This window comes from Numida meleagris, chromosome 16 (genome assembly GCF_002078875.1).
Source record: "Numida meleagris isolate 19003 breed g44 Domestic line chromosome 16, NumMel1.0, whole genome shotgun sequence".
Taxonomy (NCBI): Eukaryota; Metazoa; Chordata; class Aves; order Galliformes; family Numididae; genus Numida; species Numida meleagris.
Window position 1 is genome coordinate 2783942 of NC_034424.1, and position 19392 is coordinate 2803333.

The 19392-nt window shown below is 46.2% G+C and overlaps 1 long non-coding RNA gene across 2 annotated transcripts in view; it reads left to right on the forward strand.

Annotated features, from left to right (window-relative positions):
* The window catches only part of LOC110407056, a 125646-nt gene extending 110604 nt beyond the window's left edge, over positions 1 to 15042 (forward strand). For both annotated transcript variants that reach the window (XR_002443696.1, XR_002443697.1), the window contains one exon: positions 14335 to 15042. This is a non-coding gene — a long non-coding RNA (uncharacterized LOC110407056). The remainder of the gene's footprint in view (positions 1 to 14334) is intronic.

A 19392-nucleotide genomic window follows, 5' to 3' on the forward strand; every position in this document is an offset into this window, starting at 1 on the left:
TTGGTCATTGCCCCAGATCCCTTCCAGTCTTTGCTCACAGGGTCACTTTTCCTCTAAAGGCAGTTCAGATACATGTGGCTTTTAGCACAGGTCGGTGGTTACTGCCAAGGACCTGCAGTGCAGGACGCGTCTCCTCAGTTAACATCTGGTTTTTTGGACTACACTGCCTCAGTTTCTTCATGGGCTCACAGCTGATATAAAAGGCTGAGGAATTATGACTGTTTTTGTTGTTCGGGTGTTTTAGTCGTTTGGGTTTGTTGTTGTTGTTGTTGTTTCGTTGTTGTTGTTTTACTTTTTTTTTTCCTTTTCTTTAAAACCTGATGTCTGTTGTGATGGGCTGAGCTGGATTCGAGTGAGTCAAACTCAGGCAGTTACGAAGTTACAAAATTACTCTCAACTTCCCGCAGAGCAGGGAGGTGAAAAAAGAGGTCAGGGGGTCTCCCAGGAGGGGATCTTTGGCATCAGACCTACAGGAGCAATCAGCATTCAGGAGAAAAGGTGCATCTGCACCATAGGAGGCACCCTCTGGTCCTAGGGCACTGTGTTCCCATGCTGGCTGTGGGTCACATAAATGATGTTTCCACAGGTCGCATTGAGTGTTATCTCAGGATTCTGGTCTTTTTTTTTTTTTTTTCTGTCAAATAGGGGAAGAACAAGAGGACTTGAAATTGAGGGTGGAGGAAAGCTTGTGTGCATTTGACAGTGAAGCAGCGCACTGTCACCCAACACTGATCATCCCCTTACCTCTACAGCTGTGCTCCAAGCTGTTCCTGGGGTACCTCTCACCATGGTTTTACTGGTTTGCCATTCTGGCTCTGTATCTAATGCTGCACCAGGATTATCCATAGGCAAACAGGGAGATTTTGCACTGAAAGCAGTAGCAGTTTCCTTGGCTTTAGTGGCAGCTTTTTGGAACTAACGCTGGCTGTTTCATCTAAAATTAAGCACTGGGTCTAATGGCTCTGCTTTAAGAATATTGATTCATCTCTGTAGCACCTGAGGCAGTGAGATGCCTGGCAGCCTTGAGGAGTGGTTATTGAGATCAGAAGGAGACGGTGTGACAGTGCATCCTTTTCCAGGGAATGCAGCAGAGGCAACCTCCAAACAAAGGTCATTTACCATGGGAGGTTCTCCAGGGAATTTGGAAAGCCGGCAGGTGGGACAGGAAGAAACCAAAGTGTGAGGGTAGGAGATGTCTTTTCTTGTCCCTTATAGAAACATAGAATGGCTTAGGTTGGAAGGGACCTTAAATATCATCTAATTCTAACCCCACTACCATGGGCTGGCTGCCCCAACAGCTCAAGCTGCCCAGGGCCCATCCACGGCCATGGGCACCCACAGCTCTGGGCAGCAGTGCCGGGGCCTCACTGCCCTCTGAGTAAGGCATTTCCTCCTAACATGTAACCTAAATCTTACCTCTTTTAGTTTAAAGCCATTCCCCCATGTCTTCCTACTATCAGATCATATAAAAAGTCGCTCTCCCTCCTGTTTATAAGCTCCCTTCAAGTACTGGAACGCCACAATGAGGTCTCCCCAGAGCTTTCTCTTCTCCAGGCTGAACAGCCCAGTCCTTTGTTTGGTATAATAGGATGAGCTGTTATTTTTTATATTTTGCATTTCCTCACACCTTTGAGCATTTTATGCTTCTTTTTGTAACTCCTTTTAAACCAAACCTGGTTTACCTGCTGGTCCCCATCAGTTTTAAATCTCTTGTTTTAAAGTTTCACTTTGTAGCCTCGGCTGGTGCAGGCTGCTCCCTACAAGAACATCTCCATGTTCTCAGCCAAACCTATGTGGGCAGCTCCGTGCTTCCTTGCAGAATTCCTCTTGGAGTTCTGTTTTGCTTTGCATCTGTTCCTTATGCAGCATAACATTTTACTTTGTCTTAATGAGTGCTTGGTGAAAATGCATATTTTCATGGTAAAAACATGACTTTGGTAAGCAAGAGCTTACAGCGAAGGACTGCACAATATCTTTTCCTGAGTGCTCTTAGTTTTCACCTATGGTCAGGGGAGGGAATGGTGAGGGGACCAAATAGGTCCAGAGAGTTTGGGAAATAGCAAAGGAGTCAAAATCCAATGCCGCAGCAGGTTAAGGGATGGCTTAAGGTCCTCTGGGCATGCATGTATCTGGATGTGCTGGTGAAATCAAAGAGCTGTAAGTTCAAGTGAGTGTTTACAGGCTCCCAAATTCAGTTAATTTATGACATGTTTAATATGTTTTTACAAATGTTTGCTGTACTCAAGTAGTGACGATGCTTTATTTGGTCAGTAAAATTCCACCCTGCCTGCAGTACGCAAAGACCTGAATGTCACAAGGATGTTCTGTGTCTAAGGAAAAATATTCACTCTGATTTTAAACAGATATTCCAAATTCTTCTTTTTTTTTTTTAGTAGAAACTTAAACCTGTCACTGAAACCACCAGCAGGACTTTCCAATTCTCTCTAACATTAAGGGATATTTCTGTTTTTTCTGGTTTCCATTCTTTCTCTTTTCATTTTTTTTTTTTCACCCTCTTTCTTCAACATAGCAAGATTGGAAATTAGTGCTGGCTTGTGGCCATGGCTGCATCTATGAGGCCATTTAAAGTTACTGCTCTCTGCTCCCCGTGGGCTAGTAGGAATTTCAGCTGTGATCACAAGGAGAAAAAAAAACAAAAACAAATGCTAGAAATAATAATTAAAAAATCAGAATATGTAGTTGTCTTTATGTACTTGGAGTCAGGGGTGTAAAGCAGCCAGAAGTACCACAACATGTCTTGTTGTGCTGAGGTGCTGGGGTTCCTCTGGGGAAGGTTCATGCTCAAAGCCATGGGAGCAGCTGCTTTGTGTTGGGTTTGGGCTTCTGGGTTCTGTCTGCCCCTGAGTGTGCAGCAGGAGAGAGGAAGAGCTCCAAGCAGTCAGGAAGGAATTTGAAGCTTCGTCTGTATTCTAAGTGAGTTTTGCAGATCATCTTGTGCAAGACCTGACCTGAGCAGGTCTTTTGTTGTAGCTTAGTGAAATGATTTGCCATCTTAAAAAATATCCCTTTTTGGGATATTTGAGTGTCCCTTTTTGGCTTCAAACAGGGAGACAAGTCTCTGTGCACATACACACTGCTAACCTTCTTGCCTGCACCAGAAGTTTTCTATGAGGCAATGAAGGGAATATCTTCAATATCTTTATTGATGACCTGGATGAGGACATTGAGTGCACCCTCATTAAGTTTGCAAATGACACCAAGCTGGCAGGAAGTGTTGATCTGCCTGGGGGTTACAAGGTCCTACAGAAGGATCTGAACAGGCTGGATCTCTAGGCTGAAGCCAATGGGATGAGGTTCAACAAGACCAAGTGCCGGGTCCTGCACTTTGGCCACAGCAACCCCAGGGAATGCTACAGGCTTGGGGCAGAGTGGCTGGAAGACTGTGTAGAGGAAACAGACCTGGGGGTGTTGGTCGATGCTCGGCTGAGCATGAGCCAGCAGTGTGCCCGGGTGGCCAAGAAGGCCAATGCCATCCTGGCTTGGATCAGAAATAGTGTTGCCAGTAGGAGTAGGGAAGTCATTGTCCCTCTGTACTCAGCACTGGTGAGGCACCACCTCGAGTACTGTGTCCAGTTTTGGGCCCCTCACTGCAAGAGAGACATTGAGGCCCTGGAGCGTGTTCAGAGGAGGGTGACGAAGCTGTGAGGAGTCTGGAGCACAGGGCTTATGAGGAGCGGCTGAGGGAGCTGGGATTGTTCAGTCTGGAGAAGAGGAGGCTCAGGGGAGACCTTATCGCTCTCTATAACTACCTGAAGGGAGGTTGTAGTGAGCTGGGAGTTGGCCTCTTCTCTCTTGTAACTAGTGACAGGACGAGGGGGAATGGCCTCAAGTTGCACCAGGGGAGATTTAGGCTGGATGTTAGGAAGTACTACTTTTCTGAAAGAGTTATCAGGCGCTGGAATGGGCTGCCCAGGGAGGTGGTGGAGTCACTGACCCTGGAGGTGTTCAAGGAACGTTTAGGTGTTGCGTTGAGAGACATGGTTTAGTGAGAACTATTGGTGATAGGTGGATGGTTGGACTGGACGATCTTGTAGGTCTTTTCCAACCATTGGTGATTCTATGTTTCTGTGATTCTATGACAGGGAGAGAGAGAGGTGTTCTGTCCTCCCAGCACCAAGTATACAAACCATGTCCCAAATCAATGTAACAGGTGAAATGAAACTCTGAAATGAAATGAGCCACCACAATGCTTTGGGTCCTCCCAATGTTTTGCTACCCACAGCAGCTCTGGATTTTTATTCCTTTGAAAATTTCAGCTTTCCACTCAGCTCTGGAGTGTTTCCATCTGGCCATTGGTGGAGCTGCAGTCCTACTTGCCATTCCCTGACTTTAAGGCTCCACAGCTCAGGGCAACGTGTGATGGTTCAGTAGTGATTTGTGCGAGGATCTCTCTCCTGGTGCTGCAGGTGTGTAGCAGATGTGCCTCCTTGTCCCCAAGCGTTCAAGTCCAGTCTCACCTCACATCTTTGGTTAACAGCAAATTGAGACTGTAGTACTTTAGGGCCGCTTGTCCTACAGCTCCATTCAGTGGCACATCCATTTCTCAGATTATATTTCTTAGATTATTTTAAATGGATGCAGGCCCACGCTTCCCTGAGCAGAGGCCTTGCCATACATTTTCAAATTTAGGAGAATCCTTTAAATTTCCACCCTTGGGTTTCCAGTTTCTCCTGTGGTAGTTAGATCCTGCATAAGGAACTCCTTGCTTTCCTGTTTGTTGGGAAGGGTTAAAAAATAAATAGCAGCCTGTGTTCTGGGGTGCCAAACTTTTTTCTTCTGCTCCGTCTCCTTTTGATTTAAAAGCTTTGTTTATCTCTCTGTAAAGTCACTGGCAGGCCATAAAGAGATATATTGCCTTGGTGCAGACAACACAGACTCTGCTCCTGGGAAAGCAATGGACTGTGAAGCTGAGCGTGTGCGTGTGTGGGCCCGCTCGTAACTCAGGATGGGTTCTCTTTTGGGAAGCTCCCAATGGACGCCGCCTGCAGCCGCTTTCGGCTCCTTGTAGGAGATGTTTGCATGAGTCCAGGAGGGCTGGTCAGGCTCTCGCTGCTTTTGATGTTCCCATAAAGCCATCACTCCAAGGCTTGGACTTGCAAGGCTATTGAACTTGGTCACAATGGAGTGGATAAAGCACTCCCAACAGTTTTAGGATTTTTATAGAGAAATAATGTCATGTCAGAGCCCAGCCTGACTGGGCATTCCCTGTTAGAGCAGCATGGAGCAGTGAGAGTCAATGTCAGTATTGTGCTCTGCTTCACAGCCACCACCATCAGTTCAACCTGTGAGTGCCTATCCCTTCGCTCTGCTGTGCCTGCAGGCTGCCCACCCCCCCAGCACATCCCTGCCTGCTCCCTGCCTGCTACTGCCTGGCCTAAAAGGTGGGGAGGTGGATGGGTGAATTATTTTTGTCTGGTACTTAGACTACAGAAGCTGCTTATTTAGCTGAGCAGAGGAAGCTCAGATTTAATCTTCAATGAAATTGACTCGTAATGTCCTTTGTGCTTATTGCCAGAGGAGGAATCTACTGAAAAAGAGGGCAGAGCACCAAGTGCAGCTGAAGCACTGCCAGCATAAAGGTTATTGATCCTGCAAGAGGAGATAAGGAGCTGCCTCCTTCCTCTTTTAATAGCAAGTCATGCTTTGTGGGAATTCCCTACCTGGAATCACAGATTTCCAGAAACCCAAGTCTAGGCCTTGAGAAAGGGGTTGGAAAGGACCAAGGTTCCTCTCTTGAAGAAGTTCCTGCACATGGAGGTTTAGCGTGAAAACCACAGATCAGTTCCATCCCGCTGCCCTTCTCTATACATTAAGTGATGCATACCAAGAGGAGGCCCCAGAAGATTAATGCTTTCTACAGATCCAGTTTATCTTTGGAAACTACCAACATATTGAGAGTGTAGGCTCTCCGCTGGCCACTTCTCATCCCCAGAGCCTGCACCCACCCGGGATTTGTGCTGGGGACACAGGAGGGGCTCCAGCCTCGCTGCTCTTCTGCAGCTCTGGGTCATGGTGCTTGAAAGGCCGCTAATCACAGCCTCCATCTCAGCTTGTTTGCCTGGAGAGAAATCATTAATACCTTTTTTACAGCAAGGGAAAATCTGAGAATTGCCAGCAAATCTGCAGGAAATTACTTTTCAAGTGACCGATGATATGACCTCTGATTTCCTAATGATCTAGGAAGAGTTCAAGCCCAAGTGCTTGTATATGCGGAACGCCAAATTTATATATACAAAGCATCATAATTACTGTCATGGAGATTTACAGTGCTTTACAAATCATTAATAATCATAATAATAATATTTACCATAACTCTTTCTGGCAGATTAATTGCAATTTTCTTTGACCATCCTCGAACTACTTTTCTTACAACATCTTTCCCATTGGCATGAAGTACACAAAACATGATATATTGATAGAAGGGTGGCTTTATTTGCACGTGTTTATTTGAGACAAGCTCAGCTCTTTGCTATTGAAGTGAAAGAATGAGCATCAATGAATCAGCACATCTTTTAGCACAATAGAGAATGCTGCTACATTTCAATATGTCACTGGTGGGTGACATGCTCCTAAATGGTTTGGGCAGGCAAGTGTGATTCTTGGTGCCCAGTTAAGGTAGTGTTCACAGTAACGAGTGTGTACATACGGCGCTTGTTTGTACATTCAAGTGTATGTAAGACAAATACTCACTTGAGTGAGAAGCTTTCATGTCTTTCGCACTTGCTTTGGGGTGGAATATCCACAAATGATAAATGTCAAGTTTAGGTTGGACTGACTGTTCTGTAACTGATGGACTGAGCTGATACAAATTCTTCATTCTTCTCTAAATACCATCAAGTTTATGAGATTTGGAGAAGAGAAAAAAGTAAGAAAATGTTTTCCCATTTCCCCTGCTCTCCTACTCCTCACTGAATGAGGGTTGGAAGCAATTTTAGATGGGATGGAAAATAAATGTAGGCACACAACAGTATTTTTTTAGTTTGAGATTTTGTGCACTAGTATTTTCTTGTCTTTTTATTAGACAAAAGTCTTTACTATGAGCTATTTTATTGTAGAAGCTTTATGACCTTTCCTGCCATTTTTTTTGACAGCATACACTGTTCCTGCCAATGCCATGGGTGTTGGTTCTCCTTATGAATTATTCTATCTAGGTCTGGTTTTATCTATTACTAGAAATCTGGTATTAATAGACCCATATAATGTAGCTGATTCATTCATGTGAAAGAGCAGTTAAATTGTTCTTCACGCATTTTGACATTGTTCTGTTATCTATTAAAAAAAAAATAAGTCAGGGAAAATTAACATTTTGTATTTTAGTTTTACGCCTCCCTTTGTTTATTCATCCAAAGCACATTCTGGGTGTAAAATGATGATTCCACTTGCTGTGGTCGTACAGCCTTGGATGGGAAGAAGTCATCTGCCTAATTGCTTGCAGGAACGCTACCCACTGGTTGATGGTTACAGAAAATCTGGCTGAGAGATGCACCACTCGCATCTCCGGTTGTGCACACCGCGAGCTGCAAGTAGCACAAGTGAGTCCAAGCTGCAAAAACGTGTAACCTTATATTGAAACAGCGCCTCAAATGTATTCTACAGTCATTTAGTCGTTTGTCAGACCAACGTGGGCTTTAACTGCGTTCAGGGTTGTGGCACTAGGCTCCCCACCGAGGTACAACCTGCGTGCTATGAAGACTTCCTCGGGATAGCAGACAGAAGTCTCAGACGCCCCTAACCTCAGCTCTATGTCTCATCAAATGTTCATCTCTGCGAGAGACAACTACAAAGGCTTGTGTGCCGTAATGCAAAACATGGAGCTGTTAGTGCCTGCTGACATGGAGAAAAATTGTCATAGTATTTCTCTCCCACGTGCCTGTCCTTCAATTTAATTTTATAGTGGGTGTATCGTAGAATTTTTTTTAGGTTTCTAAAAAAAGACTTAAAGAATCTTTATAAAAGAAAGTGCCAAGTTAACTAAACGTAGAAATCGCAGCCAATTCCCCCTTTCGTACTGTTAAAACAAATGCAAATCTACAGGCACATTCAGACGAAAGCTGTATGCCAAAGGCCATCAGAACTGAAAACACATCTCGGAACATAACACGCATAGAGTGGCTCTGGTTTGATGCCTGGAGACTGAACACAGCTACGCGACGCTCTTTAATCTATTTCTAATTTATGTTGTGCTCCGTGGTCTGGTCTGGGGGCTCCCGTTGCGTGCCCAGCACCAGGCGCTGCGTTCCGTGTTATTCGTACGTTCTGCATTCAGTGTAATTCCAGAGGGGTCATTGCAGATGAACACGTCCTCCTTTCTCTGGTAAATTAGAGGGTTTCCCATCCTCCAGGGACCACGAGGAGCTTTGTGCAGCGGTTCAGGTACGGGAGCCTCCCAGCTTAGCCTAATCTTCGGGCTCCTTCCTATTTTCGTACTGACACCTATGTCATCAATCCTATTACAGCGGAATTCCTCTAATCGGAAAACCCCGCTGGTGGAAAACCTGTCCTCATGCCCTGAAAGTAAAAGGGACCGTGGGGCTGTTTTTGTTGCTAGTGAATCATATCTGGTAGGAGTCGTTCCGCCACACCTCCGTGCCGCCCAGCCGCTGGCTTTGGCTGACGCAGGCTGGGAAGCTCAACGCGCCGTAATTGCTTCATTGTGGTGCTTCGAGGGGAAAGGAAAATAGCTATTACTGTGTGCGCGCTCCTGGGTTTTTTCCCCTGCTGCTGTTGGATGTTTTGGTTACAAAACGTGTCCAGCGCTCTGTTTGTTTTTTTAACTTTCCCTTGTGCAGGTGGAAGGCTGAGAATGGGCGCGTGCAGGTGGTGGGGCTGGCTCGAGAGAGAAAACACTGGTTTACAACAAGATCTTCATTTATAGAAGGAGAGCGAAACTATTGCAGGTTTTCCTCCCGATCCTTCTTCTGGAAGATAAGAAGGCAGCACAGCTCCGTTCCTGGAAAGCACACGGCGCTAGGCTCGATGCCTGCGTGCTTCCATCTCATCTTCAGTCGCATGACAGTTAATGGAGGTTTGACTTTCAGCACTGCTGCCTATTTGTTTACCCATTTGGCTGTAGATGTAAATATGGACTTTAATGGTCAGTCTCTGGATGAGACAAAGCTCCATAAATTCGGGCGCTACCTGTAAAGAAGCTGCTCTTCCATAAGGCTATTCTGAGAAAAACGAACAAAAAAAAAAAGCCCAGCTCCAGTAAACTGAGCTCAGACCTATTACTGGAGATATCTAGAAATTTATGACTGGAAAAGGTATTAGGTTGTGACCTGCTGCTCTCCTGCTGCCGAGGCTCCAACGGTGATTAGGAAGAAGTGATTTCATTGCCATATGAAGGCTGCTGCCCTCATTCCTGGTGTTGTTTTTTTTCTCATCGAGGAGTAGAACGTGGTAGTCAGGGCTGAGGGGAAAAAATGCCTCGTGCACATGCACACCGAGCATTATCATTGCCAGCTCCTCATCTTCAAAGCCCCTGCCTGCAGCTCCCTCTGACTAAGTCCACTTAATTCCCCACCTAAGAGAAAAAAGGAGAGTTCAGAAGTTCAGGGAACTTTCTGCAAACCACACGCCTGTGGTTGTCTGGGCTGCAGGGTGAAGGGTTAGGCTGAATGGCTCGGTGTGCCGGCACCGGTCACAGCCCCGCAACATTTCCTTTTGAGGCAGCGAATGACCCAAGCGATGGAAAGCGTGATCACTCATGGCTGGGGGGCTTGGAAATGTCCTCTCAGATGTCACCCTGGGAGCTGTGCCATGTTTGGAAGCCTCGTCCCAAGTGCTGGGAATGTTCAGTGTAAGATTGTGTATGCATGGGCTCCACAGTCTCGTATATAACGCTGTATAGCATCCCCCTTTCCTCCCCACTTGTTAGTAGCAGCAGTTTCCTATGAAGCTTGAAGTACATAGAACATTTAAAGTTTATAACGTTTATAGATCGCTACAGTAGCAAGAGAATCAAGATGATGAAAGGATTGGGTGGCTGCCCTGAATTAATACGACCATAATTTAATTCATTTCAACGTCTTCTTGCCTTCCCCTCCTCCAGCAGCACCCTTGGGACAGGCAGCGGAGAGGGCTCAGCGCTGGGTGCTGAGCAGGAGGACGGCCAGTGTCCTCGTGGGGGGCAATGGGAGGTCTAGGGAAGGGTGTTTGGAGCTTGGGAAGTAAACAGGACAGCCAGAGGTGCAGGTGAAGCAGGGAGTTTTAAAGCAAGCTCTCTGCTGCAATCTGAAATTGAGAGACTTTTTTTTTTTTTTCCCCCTCAAAAATTTCCATAGCGCAGAGCCTACTTGCTTCCAGAGATCATCTTATAGGCTGGTCTTTTCCATTTATCACCATATAGCATTTCATCCTTCCTTCTTTGCCCTTGTCATTCCCCGGAGAAACTGCGTTAGGAGAATACTTCTTGTAGTTATAACTCTACGTAAGTGCAGTGAAATGCATTTGATTGTGATGCTTACTCTTTTTTTGTTGTTTGTTTCATCTCCTTCTCCCATCTGTTCTGCTTGTTTCAGCCAAGAAGGGAGGCTCGCTGAGTGCTCTGTAGCTTATCTCTTGGAAGCCCGTGGGGTGAGGAGGCAGCTCTGGACCTGTCAGTGCTCGGGGTGAGGAGCTGGAGGGGGGAGCAGCCAGTGGAGAGGGAGCAAGGCACTCCGAGTTTTCTGATGGGTTTTGTCACCGAGTCCAAGAAAATATTACAGCACAAATCCATGTAGCAGCCAGCTTATACTTCTGACCTTTTCATATTCTTCTCACAAGCTATGTATGACACTGTTTTCTGTGTACAAACTTTGACAGCTCTCCTTATTGACTAGAGAGCTATAGAAAGTAATAAAACAACAACAAAGTAAGTGACTGTCATACTATTTTTCTTAAACCTGAATCCATGCATACCATGCTAGGGTTTCTGTAGCATCTGAGTGCTCATAAGCTAAGGGATGGGCTTGTTCTAGGATGTGGAAAATTCAGTGAAAAACAAGGCATTAAGGAAAGTAATAGCTGGAGATGATTGAATGGTGAGCACTGTTCTTCATGGACCTGTCCTGAACTCGTGCCCCAGCACAGCTGGAAGACTGGTGTTGTGCTTGGAGTAAGCCTAAAACCAAAGCTGGAGCCACTTGTGCTCGTTAACGAGCCCAGGGCAGCCCTTGCCCCGCTGTGCGAGCCCCATGGCAGCGAGTCTCCTCTGGGCTCATTGCAGCCATTTATATGGATTGCAGCTTAGTTAGGAGGCTCCCTGCATCGCTTTCTTTCTCCATTTAGTCCGTGGAGGGAGAGTATATCTGAGTTAGAGGAGTTAATTCTCCTCTAACTTGCTTTCTGAAATGTTTTTATTCCCCTACTAAGTATACAAGAAGTCTGGAGAGATTAGTCTTGTGATTCGGGCTGAGTATCTAAAATTAAGTGATGTTTACAACCCCTTTCTCTAAGCGTGTCCTGCATCCTCATTCAGATGAGACCTGCCTTGTCCCTTCCTCCTAGATTGCTATGTCATGTTAAAGCATTTCCAAGGTGGCTGCTGCTTCTGTGAATACCTAGATGTGCATGGGGGTGATAAAACTCATTTGAGGGCACTAGCACCCACAAAATGCTGCCTTAAGTAAGGGAAACGTTTGCAAAGTCTTATGCATGCCAAAGGACGAAGAAATACACACAGCTGAGAAAAATCACGCTCCTCTTCCCTCAGGTGATGCATTCTGCAGCCACTACCCTTTGATTTAGGGCTGGATGAAAGGTTAAGTGGATGAGGGCAGAACTGCAATGCCTAGAACTGCTCCCTACAAGGTGAGGTCTGGGTGATGGGCTCTGCAGGGACAGAGCGAGCCGGAGCTGCACCAGGGAACACGCGCACTGGGTTGGGCAGGGAGCATGGCATGGGGGGCACCAGCCTGCTTGAAAGACAGCTCCTCTGACTCATCAGTAGAAAGCAAAACGAGCTGGGTGTATTTAAAGCAAAGCTCTATTTTAAAAATTAATGATCTGCAAGAGAGAGAGGAGAAACGGCTTCTCTGTAATGCAGAAAAAGGCCCTGATGACCACAGCCTGGGTCCCTTTCCAGATGATGTCATCATCCGTCTAAATAATAAATTTTTAACGACGTGGAAAAAAAAAAAAAAGAAGGAAATAAAAAAAAAAAAAAGAGGGGGACTCTGTTTCAATGAGTAAAAGTAGCTGGTGGCAACAGGGTCTAAGGAAAATATATGGTTGGGTGAGGTTTCTGCCCTGTGTAATTAGATTATCCCAAGTGTAGGAGTGTGCTGCAAAAGGCACATTGAAATGCCAGTAATTGAGTGCTCTGTGTCTTCCCCTGCCGCATACCCATGCAGAGTGGAAAACTGAGGAACTTGGAACATATATAAGGCAGAGGGGCATTCTATAAACGGGGTTGCTAATAATAGGCAGTTAAGATTAGAAGGGAAAGTGTGGGCTCTCATCAGCCCCGAGACTTGGGGATATTTCCCCTCAAAAACAACAGGCCACGAGAAATCTGTTCAAATGGATTTGTGTTTGGTTGACGAATGTATGCGGTGCGTTACCAATGGAGTACTCACAGTGACTCCTTAATGCAGCCTGAATTATTATGAACACGTTCATTTTTATATGTGCTCCGTTTTGTTTTGTAGCTGCCCTCTGGCAGTGCAGTGTGAGGTGGGCTGGGGGGAGCGTGGTTTGGTGGGGGAGGTTGTGGCACCGGTGTGGACTGAAGGATTTGGGTTTTTTCACTTTGTGCTGACTCCCATGGGCAGCCCTTGGGTGTTTTCCATGGGATTCCAGCTGGAATTTTCATGGGGGGAAAAAAAAAAACCAACAACCCACAACAAATCAAACCATAGCTAATATGTGGGGGATATCAGAATGTGTCTGATAGCATTTTATGCTGTATTTTAAGTGATCTGACGTCCGGATCTGCTTTTGGGCTTCAGATCCTGAGCACTGTGTGTTCTTGTACAGGTAGATGGTCCCCTCCATGAAGAACCTCCAAGTAAGGTGACCAGGTAGAACCAACTCCCATGTGATGGCCAAAGGATCAGTTGTCCAGAAGTACCAAAAAATCACGTCAAAGCTACGGACCAAGACTGTTTCTTGAATCACAGCCTTGTTTTTAATCCCAACTAAAAGTATTTACCCCAACCAAAGGTTTCACGAACCTCAGCGATTTGGACCTCAGACCCTAAAAGAAACAGATGTTTTTCATGAGGTTTGGGGTTTTGTAACAGGAGATTTCCATGGTTTTAATACCCAAATCTACACCTGTTCCTCAAACTATAAGGGATAGATTTATGTCATGCAGTGTAGTGGGCTGATCCTAACACCCTTGTCGTGAGACAGATTTACTGTAGCTGTCAAGACAAATTTGCTGTAAGAAGTCAATACCTCTCAGCCTGCCGGTGCCTTAAGGAGAAAAGGACTGGATGTTTAATGCTGTAAATATTTTATTCTTGCTCTGCTATACAAACCTCGCTCGGCCTCTCCCAACCAACTTCTATTATGCTCCAGTTTCTCATGAGTAAAATGGGGACAACACTTGTGAGAGTGGAGGGGATAAGACCAGTGAAGAAAGGAAACTTCTGCCCAGGAAGGTGAAAAAAGAATGTCTTTTCTCTGCTAGACCCTATTCTTTTGTTAAAATTGTTTCTTTTTTTTTTTTTCTTTTCACTGTTTTCATTGCTCCTTAAATAATTGCTTTAATTTCCTTTTTCCTGGTGCAAAGAGATGCACCTTTTTGATGCCCTTCAGCCTCTGGGTCTCTTGGTCTCTTGTGCCACTACTATTCCCTTAGCAAGGGAAAATTCATCTTGGAAGAATTTGTTGGGTTGGGGAGTGACTTCCACAGGGCCCAGAAGAGTTGCTGGAGTCAGCAAGTTTGACAGAGGTCTTTCTGGAGTGGAAATGCAGAGGAAAGTGTACATTCAGTCTTGACTGTCAAGTGCTCCATGCCCCTGTGAGAAAAGGGGACGTTGCTGCAGTCACAGCTGGGTTTTTCTTTTCCAGACTCAAATCCGCAGTCACTAATGTGTCCCTTGCATTCCCCTATTCCTCCAAACAGTGTGAAGCATACACTGGTCTGTGGATTTTCTGGTGCTTTAGACTCTCTCATCCATCTGCAGTCTTAACCATAACACAGATTTCACCGGTCCAACAGATACTTAACAGGCTTGCTCTTGTTATTAGCTCACCTGGATTTTGCCATGATGGCCAACTGATTGAATGTCAGCTCTGCTTGTGTGCCGTGTCTTTGATTTTGGTATGGGGCTTATTTCTGCAAGGCACTCAGAGTAAGCACGCACGTTTTGTCTTTTTGTACAGAGTCAGTTCAGCAAAAAGATGAGCCATGTGGATAGAGGAAGGACACCGAGCTGGCAGCAAAACCTGATTGTACAAGCTAACCCTGTTGGGTGGAAACAGCTCCTGCTGGTGGGACGACTGGAGGCTCCCTGCTCCCCTGGGCGTGCTGCACCGGCTGCAGTGGGGTTGCATTGCCAGAATGCTGGATTCAGAAGTGGGAGAAAAAGCAGAAGAGCTGCCAGGGGCTGCCCGGATGTACGGTGCGGTGCGTGCACGGAGGAAACACGAGCCATTGCACCGGCTGTTTGGCAGTTGAGGAGGACATCAGGCCTCTGAAATGTGAGTTATACCCTTTCTCAAAACTGCATGTAGCAAGAAATGACTGGGAGGCCGGCGATTCATTCTGGGTTAATATAAAGGTACCAGAGGGGCTAATATAAGGGAAGAAAATTGATACTGGCTTCGCAGTGCTTGTGGTGCAAAAATGCGTACGGATGTTTCCCAGGGAAAGAGTGGAACAATCCAATGCGATATTAAAAACAAAATATACCCACCCAACAACAAGCAAACATCCATGGGGACAGAGGGGATGGTAACAGCGTCCGGATATCTGTAAATCAGTGCAGACTGCAGGTATTTGCTTACCGCCGTACACGGCGTTGGAGCTGAAAGGAGAGAGCCCTTGTGAGATGGCAGAAATCGCATGAGAAAGCGTTGTGTGAGTTGTAGCACTGCAGTTGTTGTGTCAAACATACTCTGGTGTGCAGCCATTGGAGTTGCACAGGGGATGGATATGACCCTTTGGGATGAACACTGTGGGGAAATTAAAACTAGCTGTAAAAGCTATATATAGTTGAAAAGGCTATGGTAACGTTTTATACAATATGAGCCATGTTCTATTCTTTACAGAGACCCATATCTGTAAAAAAGCAATTAGAAGTGCTTCCCTGAAAAAAAAAAAAAAGCAATTGAATGCAGTGAATGAACTGCAGGAATTGTACAGTTTCCAGAAAATGGTGGTAGTGAAGCATTTGTGGGATCCATAAAGTCACCATAAATTCCTAACTGAATATGGATTCACTCTCCAACTCTAAAACCACAAGATTTATTTCCTGCTGGCAGGGGAGGTGCAGCTCGCAGAGCTAGATCTGTCTCAAGGATGCCAGCAGGTGGTGGAAGCTCCAGCGTGTTCCCAGTGTGCTGTGTTCCCAACACCACCTTGACTGGGCCTGTCCTTCCAGGAGGAGAGGATAGGCCTGGGCTTGTCTTGAACAGTTTTGTGTGCCCTCAATGCCTGTGGTTATGTACAGGTAGTAAGGTTTACCTGCATGCAACATGTCTTGTTGGAAAAGAAGGGAAGAGTGGTGGGTGCACTGCAGAAAATCTGGTTCTGGCTCAGGTGCTGACTTCGAACTCCATGAGCTCTTTCCTGTCTCTATGTGCAGTGGGGATGCTTTTTGAAATCCCATGAACTCTTTTCTCACAGTGAGGATGCCTGTGGGTGATTCACGTGTTTCATGGTACTCACCCAAGCAGTGCAACAAAGACTGCTTTGCTTCCTTTCCATGAAATTCCCCTTGTCCCCCAGACTGTGGCTGTTCCATGCTTTAGGCAGGAGGTTTTGCTGTGGCCAGTGGCTGTTTGTTTTGGTGTGTTTTTTCTCTCTTTGCTCACCTTGATCTGTTCCTCTGGTCTGCTCCAGCACAGTACACTTCAGACCCACATCTTTTATTACCATGTGATGCTGCTCTTACTGCTGAGTGCAAGATGCACACCAGCTCGGGCACCAAAACTCAGAGCTGCTGCCTGCAGTATTGCTGGGAACATGCACCGAGCCATTGATTTGGGCATAGAAAATAGGAAGCTAAGTCACGATGTCAGATAGGACAAAGTAAGGCAGGGCAATAAGAACCGAGAGGAGCTGCACTGAAATGGAGAACTCCTTGGCTGCAGAAACTTGTAATTATTTGGGCTCTGTCAGAGATGAATGGCTGTGTCTCCTTCCAGAGTCATCTGCATAGCTGGGTAAATGTGATTGCATTGATTTAGCGTGTCTTCAAGAGTCTTTTTACAACCACAGGAGCTAGAAATGTCTTTTGTTGTTGTTGCTTTTTTTAATGAAAGCTGACGTTCTGGAGCACAAGTCAGCAGGAAGTGGGGTGAGTTTATTGGCTGTTTTGGTGGGGCCTGGAGGATAATTCTTCCTTTCTCCTGTCTTTTGTCTGCTCAGACTGTAAATCCATTGAAGCGCGGACTGCTTTCTACTGTGTGTCTTTGTAGCACTTGCTTCAATGGATCTGCTCTCTCAGCTAAATCCCCTAAGGCTTAACAAAATATAAATTAGGATAATGGTATAATATGTTATATGTTAAGCGGTTGCGGGAGGTGGTTTATTTACACAAGTTATCACCTTAGAAAATCAACAACAAAAAGTCCTCCTGAACTCCTGGTGAGAGTTTGTTTTGCTTCGTAGCAAAACCTGTGCGTTATCGTACGCTGCTGAGAGCAGAGGGAGGCTGGGTGGTGGCTGTGCCCTGCTGCAGGGGAGAGCACATGGGCTGGGTTCAGACCTATGGTACTCCCAACTTCTCAGAGCTGTGTTTGCTGTTACCCATGGGAAATTACTCCCTGCAGTTCCTTTGTGCAGACTTCAGTGGTTGTGTTGTGTTGCACAATCCCTTGGACAAAGCTTAGATAGCCAAGAGCATCTGCTGGAAAGACCAAACAAGAGTTCTTCCTCCTTCAGCTCCTGTGCAAAGGAATCCTCGGTGCGCTCCCTCTCTGTTTTGTTACGAGAGGATGTCATGCTACATTGGGCAGATGTGGCAAAGCAGAACACAACAGAGCTGTGCTAAGCCTGATGTGCTGTCATGCTGGTGGAGGATTTGTATCATTCCTTCCTATAGGTGCAAAAAAATGGCATGAGTGGTCAGCCCTTGGGATCCAGGCTGTCATGCATGTGTAGGAGCTCTGAAAAAGAATGTGGAGATGGGCTGCCCTCAAAATCCAGCACAGATTTGCTCGTCTGTGTTGTGTGCCAAATGCAGCCTGCTGTCAGTGCGCCGGTTCTGCCTGCTGACTGCCCCTGCAGTGCTCTGCTCAGGGCGGTGCTGAGACCTGTGGGTCTAACTGTACTGCAAGTCATGGAAGCTGGTCTCTAGCTCTTGTTTTTAGCGTCGTTAAGCCCAGCAGCAGCAAAACATTCTTTGCACAGCTGCTCTGAGGGACCTACCAGCAGTGTCACCGAGCCACGTGGAGGCATCTTTCTCTGGGCAGAAGCAGTGAGAAGCAGCTCTGAAGCTGGCAAATGGCTCTGCCTCAGAAGAGCCCTGTGTGGAGGCTGCTCAGTGCAGTGATGCAGTTCACTGCAGCCTTTCTCCAGTGCCTTTCTCCTGTTCCTCCATGAAGAGAGTTGCTCGGACATCCCATATCCTTACCCTCTCCTTGATAGCTCCTGGAGCCCAGCACAGCCCTGCCTGCACCGCAGCACTGTTACATTCAACATCGGTATGCCTGCATTTCCCAGGGCCCGCTGCTGTCATGCTTCACCCTCGCTTTCCTTCCTCCAGAGCAGCCAGCACAGCTCAGACCCGAGAGCCCCCCCAAGGCCAGCAATGTGTGAGCCGGGCTGAGGCCATGGGGGGAGGCGGGAGCAGGCGCTGCTGTCAGCTCCGTGCCAGTGCCGGCACCACGACATTACTCACTGCAGATTAATGTGGGAGAAGGTCCTCGCCGACAACCCCTGCAAAACAGCTCAGCTTCAAGTGGAATTACAGTGGTCCTTTTAGATAAGTGTATTTTTGCCAGCTGATCCACAACAGCACTCCCAGTGGTGGGGAAAGCTGAGACTATTACAGTAAATACAAAAGGGAAGACATACTTGGCATCCCTTTACATTAGAGCTGGCTCAGAAGAACGCCTGCGTAGCTGTTCCACTGCCAAGATGGATTGTAGTCAGATAGTACACACTGCAAAGGAACCAGAGCACACACTGAGATCTGTTGGCTTTTTTTTTTAACAATAGTTTATTTGTGTTTCAAAGGGATAGTTACAGGAATCCAGATCAATATGCTTGTCCAGAACTGTGCCTTCCTATTTCAGGGCCTGGATGAATAAGAGGTTACTTGAGTTCACATGCATATGGAGGATCGGTGCCGGCGGTAATGCGTCCTCCCAGGCTCCTCGTTACTTTTCCCTTTTGAAAGGAAACGTGAAAAAGCTGCAAAACTGAAGTTGACGTTGTTCTGGTTGCTGGAGTTTTATTTTTTTCCAGCAGTGTCTGCATGGTTGTGCAGGGCTCTTCGTGAACGCCCAGCCCAGGTCATGTCACACAGGAGACAGCGGTGGCTGAGCACCCCATTCCAGCGTGCTTTAGTGGGCCCTGGTTGGACCTTTCTCAATGCATGTCCTGAGAACGTAGAATCACAGAACCATTAAGGTTGGAAAAGACCTCTAAGATCACCAGGTCCAACCCATCCCCACCATGCCCGTGTCCCTCAGTGCCACATCTCCACGCTCCTTGAGCACCTCCAAGGACAGTGACTGCACCACCTCCCTGGGCACTCGTTCTGAGAAGAAATTTTTCCTGATACCCAACCGTGTTGGGGTTCAGAAGGAATCGAGCACTTCTGAAACAGAAGGAAGAACGTTTCAATGAAATATTCCCTTTTTGTTGTTGTTGTTTTTTTTAATGGAATATTTTAAAAGTACAACTTCAATGCAAAGATGTTCAGCATTTCCCAGCCCCAAATTTTGAAACCATCAATATTTTTTCATGAGTCCAGCAATCTCTCCCTTTTGCTGGGACAAGAAAAATGGTTGAACTAACGGAGTTAGTTGCATGAGATTAAAAATCTGTTTTCTGCTTGGTTATCTTGCTGAAATCTTTTGAAAAGCTAGTTCAGATAATGGTTTGTAAGTGCTTGAGAATTAGACCTGTAATTGCTTTGAAAATCTGCTGTTATGTCCTGTGTTTTCTCTGCTTTTTCTAAGGGACACAAGCAAAACAGGATTTTGAATAGAGAGAGGTACCCAGATGTTCTGGGTAAGAGCAAGATATTTTCCACTATAGAATCATCA